Below are 14,756 nucleotides of genomic sequence, written 5' to 3'. Positions count from 1 at the left end.
TTTATAAAACTCGCAGGAAAACATGCGTCCTGCCGAAAGTATTTCAATACACTGAAACATCGCTATTTTTGCTGTTTTCCTCATTTTGGTTTTAATTCAGAGGTGCATGCTATGCTGATGCCATACACAAGCCGTCAATGTTTTCAGGCTGCGCATGCGTCACTATTGTTACCGCCAAAAGATCCAGAATTAATTTTTACACAGAGAGAGGCACTTTCGGTGGGCATTTTCTGGGAGGTAATGGGTGTATCGTGATCAGTGACTATGTCCAAAGACACAGTTGCACTGACCCCAGCGGCCATGTTTAGATTGCACCTGCCATAGGGTAAGTGTAATCTCTGATGGTCTTTTCTAAGGTGCGTCTTCACATGCAAAGCAGCTGATTAGTGCCGCAGCCGGTGGTCATCTCAGTAGGAAGCCTATTGGCTACAATAATAACAGTCACATTTGCAACATCGTAAAAAAAATGCAGCCGCAGGTTAATAGTGTGCACCTTTGATTCAGACCCTATGCGTCCATATAGTGAGTGCTGCCTAATGTACGTATGTATGTATGTGTGTGTATATGTGTATATATATATATATATATGTGTGTATATTGTGATAGGATCACTGGTAAAGTGGTCTGTGCCAGGGACATTTGTCCCAGATTCCTGTCCTATGTGTTGTAAATCCCCAGGAGAAAGTCTGCAGTGTAGCAGGCTTGAGTCTCGGCTTTTTGAAAAGCCGGTTTGGGTCCTGGGAGTTGTGGGTGAGAGGAAGGGCTCCACCCATGGCCATTCCAGGTCTTGGGCCTTTCAGCCTGGTAACAGGCTCATTAGGGCTTCCAGCTGAGAATGGCCAACATATGCTTAGTTTGTTTAGGGCTGAGTGTCTCACCTGGGTGAGCAGACAGGGAGTCTGCTCAGAGACCCTGGGAAACCTAACTGTGCTGTGCTTTTGTTGCTGGTGAGGGTATTAGGCCATGCCAGGTTCTTGTAGTGAGGGAAATCACTTGTGAAGTTAGAGCCCAGACAGGGCTAGGATTTATGTTTATGTTTTCTTAATGTAATTTCTGACATTGTACAATAAAGACTGGCGCCGACCAGCTTGTACTCGCATCCAGACTGGTGTGCTGTTTCCAGGCTGCTGTGTGTGTAAGAAAGGAGTCCTTCTACCCCAGGAGAGGGACCCCTAACCCGACTGAACGTCACATAAAATATATATATATATATATATATATATATGCAGTGATTGGCACTCCCAACAACAACAATTTCAGCTTACCGGGTGCCTTCCACAAATAGTGCAATATTCAACTCGGTAATGGCGACACTCACGGTTTTGAAAAATAAGAACAATAGTTCAATCTGGGTATTCAACGTTTCTGGTATAATTTCAACCTTCGTCAGGAATACATAACATAACAAAATCTTACCTTAAATAGAACACTAATCACCACATCCGTGCATGCTGGACCTGGAGCAGGGCTGACGTCAACGACGCGCACGTCACAGCGGAAGTGACGCAGCCGTCCTCGGTCCGGTTACTATAGTGACAAAATAACAAAACCTTCACCAGTGAAAAACAGCATTGGGTATACATATCATGTATTGAGATATCAAGAGGCCTTGACATGGCACAATCTAATCATATGACATCATGAAATGAATAAATGCAAAATGCAGTCATATTAATGCAAAAATTTCAAAACAATTGTAACTAAATCAGTATAATAATCTGAAATACACTATATCTAATAGATTTAGAGAAAACAGGTAAGAGGGAGATGTTCCTATTTGGATGTACGGTATTTAGGGCCTGATTAAGAGCCGCTCGTAAGCGTTCGCTCCGAGCGATGTTTGCCCAACTGCGCATGCGTACGGATCGTTATACGCATGCGCGAACCAGTCAGCGCGGTCGAAATTCATGTGCTCGCAAAATAGCGAATGCCTGATATTTTGAGTGACAGAAAGAGGCATTTGTGGGTGGTAACAGGGGTAGGTGCTTGAAAATGGGGAGTGGAGATCCGAACGCAGGCGTGCTTAAAGGTCAAAACGGGCGTTTTATGGGTGTGCATAATTAAAACAGCAGGGTCATTGGCCACGTCACTGGGTTATTTTATAGACAGAACTGCTCGCAAAATTGTGGTAGCAAAAACCAACCACAAGAATAGCGAGCAGTTCATACGCTGGTCGATGTACTCGATTAATCTAATAAATAGCGGACATGACGTAGGATGCGAGCGGCCAGGGGGCGTAGTTTTCCAAAAAACGACCGCAAGTTTTGTTCGCTCGTTCAGACCTAGAGGCGTGAACAGACCGCAAAGGGCGAACGGTTCATTTGAATAGCCACCCCTATTTTCTGGACGAGCGAGCGCTAATTGCGTCCGGCTCTGAATCAGGCCCTTAATCTGTATATCCAACGGGCCTCAGCTTTAAGTAAAGCTGAACCCCGATCACCACCCCTAGCATCCTCAGGATGAAATCTATCATTTTGTAGTGAATGGTGGCTAATGTATGCTTTTGTTCACGAAAGTTTCTGGCCACCGGCTGTTCGTTATCCTTGCCCTCCAGTGCTTGTCGAATTGCAGAGTGATGGAAGGCCATACATTCTTTAAATTGCCTTACGGTTTTCCCTATATAGAGAAGACCGCATAGGCAACGAATATAGTATACAACATATTTACTGCTGCAGGACAATGAGTGTCTAATGGTATACTTCTGACCCAAATGTGGATGTACAAATTTATCCCCTGTCTCAAGAAAGCTGCAGGTGATGCAGCTCAGACATTTGAAGTTGCCTGCCTTTCTAGAGAGAAAGTGTGTTGCTTGTACTTTTTGATATTGAGATATATCAGTACGAACTAAGCAATCCTTAAGATTGCGACCTCGTTTATATCATGGGATAAGTTTAGATTCATGCAACAGCGGTAAATCCCTGTGTGAATTCACTAATGGCCAGAATTTCTTTGCAGTATCAATAATATTTCTGCTTGCTGTGTTATTCTTATTCACCCAAATGATGGAATTATCTAGGGATTTTCTTTGAGAAATGCCTTGTTCTTTAGGTGCTGCTAAGGCTTTGTTGCAGGCTGCTGTTAACAATTTGAGAGAATAACCCCTCTTCAAAAATTTGTTAGTCATAGCTTCCATTTGTATTAGCTCATCCTTCTGTTCACTACAAATTCTATGAATGCAAAGATATTGTGAGTAAGGTAAACCCCGTTTGAGGGGTAATGGGTGATGACTTTGATAGTGCAATATTGTATTGCATTCAGTGGGTTTATGATACAGAGAGGTTGAAAGTTGACCATTGTCTATCCTGACAAGTACATCTAAATAGTTGACAACAGAATTACTGATGGAATGAGTGAACTTAATGTTCTCATCCCTGTAAATTCACTCTCTCCATCATTTCTAAAAGTGGTCTTTGGTACTGGACCACAGCATAAAGATACTGTCAATATATCTAGTGTAAAATATAATCTTGGATGCATATTGGGGCTGACTGAGAAAAGATCTCTTTCAACATCAAACATGAAAGCTTTTGCGTAAGTGGGTGCGACACACGAACCCATCGCACAACCTTGGAGCTGTATATAAAAGCTTTTGTCAAACAGAAAATAATTACGAGTGAAGATTATATTCAAAAGGTCTAAAAAGAATGTAACATCTGGACCTGTGTATCATGGATTGTTAGTGATTAATCACCTGACTACTTCAAGACCGCAACTGTGCAGTATATTTGTGTATAGACTCACTATATCAATAGTACACATCCAACAAAGAGAAGGTAGATCTTGTAAATTCTTGATTTTTTTCAGAAAAGTGAAGGTGTCCTTAAGATAAGTCCCTTCCGATTGTACAACTGGCTGTAGATAGAAGTCTAAGAGGGGTATTCAATATGAAACGTAAACTTCACTGTCGAAGTTAACGTTTCATATCAGAGTTTTTACCTGCGTTAAAGTATCGGGCGCGCGCCCGCTTATCCCCGTATTCAATATGAAATTAACGAAAACGGGATCCTCCGAAGTTGGATTTGCGTAAAGTTACGAATTTTTCCTTAAAAAAATTGTAGGACCCCCCTAAAGTTGTAAAAACATGGGGGATCACTATGGGTACCCCCGTTTTAGCCTTAAAATGAAAGTCAGGGATTTAAATAGCCGGAGCAGGTGTTTTTTCCCGACATTGAAGAAGTGTTGCAGAAGAGCACTTAGATAATTTTTTTCGTTTTTTTAAGTGGTGCCATCAAATTTGGGGTACATGAAAATGGGTACTAGCATATTTTTAAGTCCCTAAAGTAAGTTTTTAAAAATTCTGCAATTGTGCACCTGCCGCTATAAATCTATTCTAGAAAACACCTGCCGCATACATGCAGAATAGCCCTGAACCTATTTCCCTATTGTTAAACAATTTTTTCCCATTTTTTTTTTTTCACCCCAATTTTTACATTAATTTTTTGGGGTGTCCCTATTTTTTTTTTACATTTTTTTTGACACAGTTCTTTTTTAAATGTCATTCCCAGGGGTACAGGCTATTTTTTTTAAGCCTGCACCCCTAAACCCCAATTCTGCACTTTTTTTTGACACCTATTCAATGGCGAAAAGTTATCCCCGTTTTTTATCAAAGACTTTTCAAAACTGCGAAAAGTCTTTGAAATTGAATACGGTGTAAAAGTAAAACCTTCGATAATGACGTCATAGCTCCGATATTAACGCAAAAATGATGTTTTCGCTCCCATATTGAATACCCCTATAAATATCTAGAGATATCGTAAAAAAGAGAGCCTCATGCCGATATAATCGGTCTTCCCAGTGGTCTAGTTGGATGTTTGTGTAACAAAGCAAGGCATTTGCTGTATTCGAATGGATAAAGGGGGTCATTCAGACCCGCTCGTGACCGTCAGGATGCTCGCAAGCGGGTCGATGTTCCCCCACTGCGCATGCGCACGACGGAGGGAGCTCCGTCGTGCGCATGCGCGAGACCCAGCGAGCGACGGGCTCTCCATCGCTCCGGGTCTCGCACCAAAGGGGGCGTGCTGTCGATGTTGATTGACAGCACGCCCCCTTTGGTGGGCGTGCCGGGGGCGTGCCTGCCAGACAGAGGCGTTCCCATGGGAACGCCTACTGTCTGAAGCCGGCCCCAGTGGGAGTGATTTTGGCTCTGACAGAGCCAAAATCACTCCAGGGCTTGCGGCAGCGAGACCCTACCGCAGGGTCTCTGTTGCAAGCCCGATGGTCGCGATGGTCAAGACCATCGCGACCATCATCATGGACGCTCGCATATGCTGCTATGCGAGCGTCCAGGAGGACGCTCCATTTTCATGGAGGAGGGCCCTGATTCAGTGCGAGCGCTCTGGTCAAAGCGTTCAGCTCTGAATCAGGCCCAAAGTCCGCTTCTACTGCAGTTTGTAGGATCTTATCAGGTTCTTTGGAAAATACCGATGTAGGGTCTCTATCCAATTTGTTATATAACTTGATGTCGTCAAGTTGTCTAAATGCCTCCAATTTGTACTGTGCCAAGTCCTGGACAACATTCCCCCCTCCCTTATCCGCAGAGCGGAATACTATGTCATCATATGTGCCTAGATCTTTCAAGGCTTTTTTCTCTCCTGGGGTTAAATTACAATGGATATTTGTTTTAGATGTATTCTGTGCATCAATGCAGGTATTCATTAATCTTGTAAAACTTTTTATAGATGCATTGGATGATACCGGGTCAAACGTTGATTTAATTTTTATTGGACAATTGTCCACTGGAATGTTGGTAATCTCCACTTTTGTACTAAAGTATTCCTTCAGTCTTAATTGTCGATTAAGTTGACATAAGTCGACTTTGCTGTCCAAGCCATAGTGAGTGGTGGTTGGCTCAGACCTTTATTCAGAACATTCAGTTCGTCAGTGGTAAACGTGCGAGAAGATAAGTTGTAAACTATTGTTTCTTTTTCAAGGTTTGTTTTTCTTTGCCTTTGGCACTGTTGTCCTCTTCTGGTGTATGATCTTTGGCGTGTCCTTTTTTGGCCCTCGTACTGTAGTTACCCCTAAAGGGGGTCTGCGAGTAGAGGTATTTACCGAAGTGCCAGTACATTCTGAGTCACTGAGATTCCCCCACTGGAAGTGTCAGTCTCTAGATTGAAGAAATAGAAATTACGAGATTGTGAAGCTCTAAATGTATAGAACCTTCTTTCCTCATAATCGTGATCTACAGTAGCTTTTATGTTTTGTTTGAATTTTATAAGGTCTTGCTTATACTTGTCTACTTGACCAGTTAAGTTAGTAATCCAATCACCAATTTAATCTTTTGCCAATTCAGGTAAGTGTGTGGTTTCAAAAGCAGCTATTTTTTCTCTGGTAGTTTTTAATTCTCTTCCAGATTCTTCCACAACCAATAATAGAAAATCAAAAGAGGCTTTATTAAGCACGGCAACCCACCTACGACAAAAGTCAGGATTAAACCTGCCAATTGTGGGTGTGTTCTTTATCTGAAACCCTCGCAGAATTTTTCTGTCCCTGTAATAATCGGACAGTGTGATGTCGTGCAATAAAAAGTCTATCTCCCGTTTCTTTAATTTAAGGAGTTGATGATATATTGTCTCAGTGGATTCAATTCCTGTTGCTGAAGATATTTTTTCAGTAAACAACACACTTTCAGCATCTGTGTCAGAAAATGTTAATGTTTCTCCTAGTGACAAATCCACATAGGAGTAACCCGTTGTTGCTGTATGATCTTGTGGAGCAGTCATTCCAAGTACAAAAATGACTCATATAGAGTGTATGAAAATAGACAGATTGAGATGGCAAACAAATGCGTAGAAATATGAGGGGTGCCTTATCTTTAAGAGCAATCTGCTCTATTGAATAATACAAATGCAGTGATTGGCACTCCCAACAACGATTTCAGCTTACTAGGTGCCTTCCACAAATAGTGCAGTATTCAACTCTGTAATAGCGGCACTCACGGTTTTGAAAAATAAGGACAATAGTCCAATCTTGGTATTCAACATTTTGGTATAATTTCAACCTTCATCAGGAATACCCATATCTCTCCTCCCCTTTGCCTCCAAACTCCTTGAGCGGATTGTCTACAACCGCCTTACCACTTTTCTTTCCTCCCACTCACTCCTTGACCCTTTTCAGTCTGGCTTCCATTCTCTCCACTCCACTGAAACTGCCCTCATAAAAGTCAGCAATGACCTCCTTGCTGCCAAATCCCAAGGCCACTACTCTCTTCTCATTCTCCTTGATCTCTCTGCTGCTTTTGACACTGGACCACCCTCTCCTGCTGAATATCCTTCACTCCCTTGGTCTACGTGAAACTGCCCTCTCCTTGCTGTCGTCCTACCTCTCTGACTGATCTTTCTCCATTTCCTCTCACGACTCCTCTTCCCCCCCACAGCCTCTTACAGTAGGTGTTCCTTAAGGTTCTGTTCTTGGTCCTCTCCTATTCTCCCTCTATACTTCCTTTCTAGGTGACCTCATCAGCTCTTTTGACCTCCATTATCATCTCTATGCTGATGATACTCAGATCTACATTTCCTCCCCTGATCTCTCCCCCTCTCTTCTGACTCGTATCTCCAACTGTCTCTCTGCCATCTCTTCCTGGATGTCCCAGCGATTTCTTAAACTTAATATGTCTAAGACAGAGCTGATAGTCTTCCCACCCTCCCACATAACCTCTCTTCCCACTATTTCTTTATCAATTGATGGTATAACTATTTCATCTAGCCCCAAAGTGCGTTGTCTTGGAGTTATCCCTGGACTCATCCCTCTCCTTCAAACTACATATCCAGAACCTTTCACAGTCCTGTCGTTTCCATCTCAAAAATATTTCTAAGATCAGACCCTATCTCACCTAGAATGCTACTAAAACACTCATACACTCACTGGTCATCTCCAGATTGGACTACTGTAACCTCCTATCTGGCCTCCCCAAATCCCATCTCTCTCCTCTCCAGTCTATCCTTAATGCTGCTGCACGACTTATCTTCCTCTCCAAACGCTCTACATCTTCTCCCCTCTCCTACAAGCCCTCCACTGGCTCCCCTTCCCTTTTAGAACCCAATTTAAGGTTCTCACGCTCGCTCACAAAGCCCTCACCCAATCTTCTCCCATATACATCTCTGATCTCATCTCCCTTCACGCTCCTCTCTGCCCTCTTCGTTCAACTAATGCATGCCGCCTTTCATGCCAGCTGATTACTTCCTCCCACTCCCACCTCCAAGATTTTGCCCGCACTGCTCCCCACCTCTGGAACTCTCTCCCACTCCCCATCAGACTCTCCACCTCTTTGCAATCCTTCAAATGGGCTCTCAAGACACACTACTTCATCAAAGCCTTCCAGCTATTCTAACTCCTTGCTACATGCTCCTTCGTCCCCATCTACCCCATCTGTGTCAACCCAGTTTGTCTTCCCCCACCTTTTTAGAATGTAGGCTCTCACGAGCAGGGCCATCTACCCTCTTGTGCTTCTCCTTACTTTAGTGCAATTTGCTTCTTACTCACCACTAGGGCACCTAACACTTGGTTGCTTATGCGCTCTTGCTTATCTGTTTGATATGGTCGCTAATGTAGCAATATATATTATCCATGTCCTGTATTGTATTGTTCTGTAAGTCACTTGTCTACAATTTGTTTATGTACTTTGTAAGCCGCTGCGGAACACTTGTGGCACCATATAAATAAATGATGATAATAATAATAATAATACATAACATAACAGAATCTTACCTTAAATAGAACACTAATCACCACATCCATGCATGCTGGACCCGGAGCTGGGCTGACGTCAACGACCCGCACGTCACAGCGGAAGTGACGCAGCCGTCCTCAGGCCGGTTACTATAGTGACAAAATAACAAAATCTTCACCAGTTAAAAACAGCATTAGGTATACATATCATGTATTGAGACATCAAGAGGCCTTGACATGGCACAATCTAATCATATGACATCATGAAATTAATAAATGCAAACTGCAGTCATATTAATGCAAAAATTTCAAAACAATTGTACCTAAATCAGTATAATATCTGAAATACACTATATCGAACAGATTTACACTATATCTGTTAGATATAGTGTATTTCAGATTATTATACTGATTTAGTTACAATTGTTTTGAAATTTTTGCATTAATATGACTGCATTTTGCATTTATTCATTTCATGATGTCATATGATTAAATTGTGCCATGTCAAGGTCTCTTGATGTCTCAATACATGATATGTATACCCAATGCTGTTTTTAACTGGTGAAGGTTTTGTTATTTTGTCACTATAGTAAATGGACCGAGGACGGCTGCGTCACTTCCGCTGTGACGTGCGGGTCGTTGACGTCAGCCCTGCTCCAGGTCCAGCATGCACGGATATGGTGAATAGTGTTCTATTTAAGGTAAGATTTTGTTATGTTATGTATTCCTGACTAAGGTTGAAATTATACCGAAACGTTGAATACCCAGATTGGACTATTGTCCTTATTTTTTCAAAATCGTGAGTGCCGCCATTACCGAGTTGAATATATATATATATATATATATATATATATATATATATACAGGTTGAGTCTCCCATATCCATATATTACGAAATACGGAATTTATTTTGGCATGACTGAGATAATGAAACCTTTGATTTTTGATGGTTCACTGTACACAAACTTTGTCTAAGGCACAAATTACTATAAAAATTGTATAAAATTACCTTCAGGCTGTGTGTATAAGGTGTATATGAAACATAAATGAATTTCATTTCTGTACACAAACTTTGTTTGAGCCACAAAATTTTTGAATATATTGTATAAAATTATGTGCAGGCTGGGTGTATAAGGTTTATATAAAACATAAATGCATTCTGTGTTTAGATTTGGATCCTATTCCCAAGATATTTCATTATGGTAAGCAATTATTCCAAAATACAGAATATTCAGTTATCCAAAATACCCCTGGTCCCAAGCATTTTGGATATGGGAGACTCAACCTGTGTGTGTGTGTGTGTATATATATATATATATATATACATATATATATATATATATATATATATATATATTATAGAAAAAGAGCTCCCGCACACTCAAATCTTTTCATATTTCTGTGGGTGCTTAGTCAAACGGTCTTTTTTTCCTGTGGATCAGTCCCTTTCACACACAAAGGCTTTGTACCGTGAGCGATGTTTTTGCAGTGTTAAAAAAAAAAATCTCTTTTCAATCTTTTACATTGAAACCATGGATGACAGCCGCCCTAGTCAGTGGTTACCAATGCTGTAACACGGTGACTGTGCCGTGTTCGAGCAGTGTAGAAGCCCTAAAGCATTTGTAACTTCCACTGCAGTTTAACAGCGGTAAAAAAAGTCCAGTTTTTGCCGGATGGACAAAACCATTGTGTAAGAAATAGCCCTTAGGTGCAGCTCATGGTCCCCTAACTGGAACTCAAATTACTCAAGCGGACTCTGTCCTTATGATCCTAATATTGCCAATTATGCCATCAAAATTAAATGCTAGTCAGTGGGAAACTAGAGACCCAACAGTAGTCCCACTAACATTGGTTTGTCTTCCACATGTCGATATAATGTTGACTTTGTAAATGTCAACAAATTATGCTGAACCAGATACAGGCACTCCAAGATAATTCATCGATTACACTTTTTTATTTTTACAGTTCTTCATTTGACTTCTAACCGTGCCCATGCCTTGACTATTGATGGCTCATCATTGAAGACCAGTCCTGTTATTCACTCATTTGGAGTGGTGGATGGTCTTTTGGCTGTTGTCATTACGAAGGCAAGCTAAATGATTGCCTTGCTACAGTACATGAGCATATTCCAACAATTGGTGGTTTACAGGCAAGGGAAAAAATTGTATAAGCTGTACATTTGAAATCTTAGTGGTTTTGTGGTGATTTACTGGCGGGATTGCAACAACCAAGAAACTACACTTTAGAAAATAATAAAACCTAACTATCAATGTTTTTGCCTAGGGACCAGCCCTGGGCTTAGCAGGCTGGAGCTGGTTGACATGGCAGGGGTACTACACGCTGCGTGTCTTCCTGCTTTTGTGTCACTGGTTAGTGTAACTACTGGTTAGCAAAAAATAGGAACCTACTCATTATTCCTCCCCCCCATCCTATTTTTTCTACTAGACGTCTAGGCTTAATAACCCAGGGTAGGTCATATTGCAGAGTATCTGAACATAGGGTTTTTTGTCTCAGTTTTTTCTTATTTTTACACTATACAAACCTGCACAGATCTTAGTGATCTGTGCAAGTTTGCAAACCATGGCAGGATTGCGGCATGTTAGAGATGCAGAAACAACCACAAGGATCAATGGCGCATTCAGAATTGTTTTTTGCAAAAATGTTTTTGTTTTCTTTTGGAATAGAATATGCTGACAATACCGTAGTGTGTTCCAAATAATAACAGACCCGTTGCTTAGTAAATTTAGACCCAGGTGTACCTGGTTTCTTAATATGTCTTAAACCGGTATAATCAATTGCAGTCACAATCCAAAATCTAGAAGAAAGCCACCTCAGAGGAGTGGAGGCTGTTATACTCACAAAAGGGTGACCAAATCCACATTAATGCCAATGGTTCTGGAATGAGATGCTCAACAAGTACATATGTACAGTACTGTTCTGGTGTCCACATACTTCTAGCCATGTAGCGTGTCAACAGGGCCCACTGATAATGTGGTGGCTTCAAACCATCAAAGCGTGTTGTCCATTAATAGTTTTGATCCTTGTGTAAGGAAGTCAGAGAAGGAGAAGCTGGCCCCAAAAGCCCTCTATTTGCCCCCTCCATGTCTCTCCATTTGCCCCTCTCCATGTCTCCCCCTTACTTACCTTACATTGTGATCATCAGTGCCATTCTGAAGCATTGCTCTTCACTTTCTGTCTAATGTAGGACCCCATTCAGCAACAGACAGCGTAAAGATTCATTGCCTGTTGCTTTACAGTGACAGCTCTCTTCATGCCACCAACCCATCAACTACCCCAAAAAATAATTTTACACAAAAAAAAACACTGGCATGCCTCTTTAGGCCACCAGCTGCCACGGCACCCTGGTGACAGTGCCGCTGCACCCCAGGGAGCTGCTATGCATAGTTTGGTAACCACTTATCTAGGCAGACATTTAGTCTATGAAAAATAAGTAAAGGAGATATTTTCATTAAGACCCCTGGGAGAATTTACATCTATTTTAAAAATCCAATATGAGAAAGGGGAGAGATCAGTCAGGCACTGTCACTGAGCAGCTGGTTCAAATGGAGGGTAGCCTTAGTTTAAAAATGCATTGCACCTGAAAGTGCCCTACCACAATCACCACCACGATTAGTGATTCTTGGTCAATCATTCTGTACCCATATCAGACATTGCAAGATTCCCTGGGTTTTACCAGGGCTCGTCAAACTGCCCCGGTCTCGCTTATGTCTAACGCCCAGTGGCGTAACTATGGAGGGTGCAAGGGGTGCACTTGCTATGGGGCCCGGCAGCTTAGGGGGCCCGCCGGTCCAGCAAGCAAACCCCTGCACCCTGCCAGCATTGTTTTTTATTTACTTTTCTGGTGCCGGAGCACCAGCTGTGGCAGCTCTTGATAAACAACTCCTTTTTAATCAGACGCTTGTCACGAGCCAATAGAAAGTCGTGGACCAGCAGCCGCTGCTGATTGGCTGCTGGTCCGCGAGTTCCGATTGGCTTGTAACCGATGCCTGATTAAAAAGGACATCGGTGCTGTTTCCCCATGGCTGCAGCTGCACTGCATACAGGCACTGGCAGCAGGCCCAGCGATGGGGGGGACAAGGGGGATAGATGTACCGGACCCCATGTTTCGGAGGGGTCCCGCCATTCAGAAGCAGACAACATCACCAGATCCTGCAAAGTCGGTAAGTATGGCTTGAATGCGCGCTGTGCCTGCGCAGGGGGTTTCTTTCTGCTCATCCTCTGTGCCGGTCCCAGACACAGTGGGTGTATTATGCGCTATGCTCGTCCTCTGTGCCGGTCCCAGACACAGTGGGTGTATTATGCGCTATGCTCGTCCTCTGTGCCGGTCCCAGACACAGTGGGTGTATTATGCGCTATGCTCGTCCTCTGTGCCGGTCCCAGACACAGTGGGTGTATTATGTGCTATGCAGCAATAATTGAGTCTGTCCTGAAACTGGGGCAAGGGCAGTTGGAGTTTATTTGAATTACACTACTCTCTGCAGATATCCAAATGGCATCCTGTGAGGAAGATGAGACCCTTACATTCACTGCCAACAGTATTAAACTGGAATACTGGATTCTCTAAACAGTGTTTTGTTGTCTGGCTCAGAAAGGAATCAGTCTAACAGTAGCCCAGTCCATGTGTAATTAGGTTACTAACTATATGAGACACTACAGAAAGTGCAGCACTTTCTCATATCTACAGTATATAACATGGTAATACTATATTAAATTGCTCATGGGGACACATATATAAACAGTGTGTCAGTATCTAACAATTTATACTTGGGTAATAGTAATACTACAATAGAATGCCCTTTCTATACTACACTGTATATCATAGTTGCCTTCTGTCTGAGAAAGTCCAGGAGACCCCTTGAACTAGGGATGTGCAGGCTCGGATAGGTTCGAGTTTGCACGTGGAGTTCGGATTTTTCCCTCCAAAAAAACGGAACTCAGAACGAGGCAAAACGTCATCTTACATGGACGAACATCATCATTCCTGGACAAAAGACCAGGAATGATGATGTTCGTCCATGTAAGATGACGTTTTGCCTCGTTCTGAGTTCCGTTTTTTTGGAGGGAAAAATCCGAACTCCACGTGCAAACTCGAACCTATCCGAGCCTGCACATCCCTACCTTGAACCTGAGATATTAGCAATTCTCCCAGAGAATATATACATGCTGCAAAGTAGCCTGGGACAATTTGCAAATTGCAATATTGAGCCTTGGCCACCTCAGTAAATCTGCGATTACTGAAGGGGTGGACTTGATGAGATTGCAAATTGCATTATATAGATCAAGCCCCACTCACTGCCTCTTTTCCTATCTTTCCACTTAATCTGATGTAAGAAAAGCAGGCAAGTATGCAAGTGTTTGGGCTACAAAATGGCTGTCTTCCTGTGTGTAGGTAGCAGATCATTTTCAAGTGGACTATACACATACAATCATTGCATACATCCTGCTCCTTGTAAAGGGAGTGTATTCACATGTGTGTTATGTTTCATTAATTCTAGAATACCAAATGGTCATTGATATGGACTTGATATGTATACATCATCGTTTTCAGAGTTTTACCATCCCTCTAAACTTTTGATATAAAAATGTGACATGAAATAAAGAGTTTTAATCACACTCTCATGGGTTATAAAAGACAAAGTTGACTAACTGAGGAGTAATTGAAGAGAGACTTACTGTACTTAATGAAGGTGGTGCTTTAAGAGTGATTGGAAATCCCATTCTGATATTTTCCAGCCATGGCACAACAAGCAACGAGCAGCTTGTACACCCATTTTGTGGTTAGTAAATGAACCTTACAATGTCTTCTGACTGGGCGTTGAATATATCTATCAATCATGGCAGCACTGTGCTACTATGTTATGAGCCCAAAAAAGCACTATTATTCAAAAGAAAAGCTTGAAAAAGCTTGTATTGTACTTTACTTGGATTTTTTTCATATGATATACTTCAAATATACTCCCTGAGTAGTCTACAGAGTGGCGGCTTTTGCAAGTCATCGCTTCTTGGCTTGTTTGACCCCAAAATGTAAATCAGCACTAATATTAAATGCAAAGCCAGATGTGTTTTAA

The sequence above is a fragment of the Taudactylus pleione genome, unplaced genomic scaffold, assembly GCF_031769625.1.
Source record: "Taudactylus pleione unplaced genomic scaffold, aTauple2 ptg000275l, whole genome shotgun sequence".
Lineage (NCBI taxonomy): Eukaryota > Metazoa > Chordata > Amphibia > Anura > Myobatrachidae > Taudactylus > Taudactylus pleione.
This window is presented reverse-complemented; position numbering follows the sequence as displayed.